The sequence below is a fragment of the Doryrhamphus excisus genome, chromosome 19 (assembly GCF_030265055.1).
Source record: "Doryrhamphus excisus isolate RoL2022-K1 chromosome 19, RoL_Dexc_1.0, whole genome shotgun sequence".
Lineage (NCBI taxonomy): Eukaryota > Metazoa > Chordata > Actinopteri > Syngnathiformes > Syngnathidae > Doryrhamphus > Doryrhamphus excisus.
The window spans coordinates 15,692,501-15,693,712 of record NC_080484.1 but is presented as its reverse complement, the minus strand read 5'-3'; the positions used below and the strand labels follow the sequence as shown (position 1 = coordinate 15,693,712).

The following is a 1,212-nucleotide window of genomic DNA, read 5'->3' as shown; positions in this document are numbered from 1 at the left end:
TGGCCACGTTCACCCGCTCTCAAGTCTCAGGGAATTGAACGGATCCCGACTGGACCGTTCGGGTTGTCTTAGTAGACGTTTGGCTTCACATAGCAAGTCAGACTAGATGTAGATGACGTGACGTTAGCATGGGAGGCCCGACGTTTTCTAAGACAACCACAACGGTCCAGCTGCGTCCATTCAGGGCCCCGGCGATTCAACGACCTGGATGTTCACAGGAAGCCAGTGCATATTATTATTGTTGTTGTTTTTCATTTCATGTTACTTGATTTATTCATTAAATCTCATACAGTTACAATTAGCATTTTCGAGAGGTAGGGCAGAAGGAGTGAGAGGATTTAACACAGCCAAGTGTAATCTTAACCAATGAAATGAACGCTTCTCAGGGCCCACTGGACTGCTCATCACAAGCCACATTAAACACAGCAGCAGGCTAATCCCGGCATTGTGTTTATGATCCACCAGCATTCATACTTGGTCGTTGCCAATTGGGAGAACCTTTGATGGTATATTCTCGGAGGGAGGGAGGGAGGGAGGGAGGGAGGGGCGTGCAAGCACACAGCCACGGAGATGAGCCATGAGTTTTTGTCCATTTATTCCCGTCATATAACTTTTTTATAACTTTGATTAAATCTAATAGTTACAATTAGCATTTTCCAGAGGTAGGGCAGAAGGAGCGAGAGGATTTAACACAGCCAAGTGTAATCTTAACCAATGAAATGAACACCTCTTATTGTCTTTAAATGCGCAGGGCCCACTGGACTGCTCATCACAAGCCACATTAAACACAGCAGCAGGCTAATCCCGGCATTGTGCTTGTGATCCACCAGCATTCATACTCGGTCGTTGCCAATTGGGAGAACCTTTGATGGTATATTCTCGGAGGGAGAATATATTGTTCCTTTGTTTTTGTCCATTTATTCCCGACATATAACTTTTTTATAACTTTGATTAAATCTAATACAGTTACAATTAGCATTTTCCAGAGATAGGGCAGAAGGTGTGAGAGGATTTAACACAGCCAAATGTAATCTTAACCAATGAAATGAACGCTTCTTATTGTCTTTAAATGCACAGGGCCCACTGGACTGCTCATCACAAGCCACATTAAAAACAGCAGCAGGCTAATCCCGGCATTGTGCTTGTGATCCACCAGCATTCATGCTCAGTCGTTGCCAATTGGGAGAACCTTTGATGGTATATTCTCGGAGG

At 44.3% G+C, this 1,212-nt stretch overlaps 1 protein-coding gene across 7 annotated transcripts in view; it reads right to left on the bottom strand.

Annotated features, from left to right (window-relative positions):
* The window catches only part of syne1b (spectrin repeat containing, nuclear envelope 1b), a 168,805-nt gene that overhangs the window by 32,347 nt on the left and 135,246 nt on the right, over positions 1-1,212 (bottom strand). For 5 of the 7 annotated variants that reach the window (XM_058057494.1, XM_058057493.1, XM_058057495.1 and 2 more), the window contains one exon: positions 44-1,212. This exon is cut by the window's right edge and continues 2,318 nt beyond it. The exons of 1 other annotated variant lie outside the window; for it this stretch is intronic. The gene's annotated coding sequence lies outside the window, so the exon portion shown is untranslated. Of the gene's footprint in view, positions 1-43 lie in introns of those variants that run through there. One more of the 7 variants, XM_058057498.1, reaches the window with a different exon arrangement.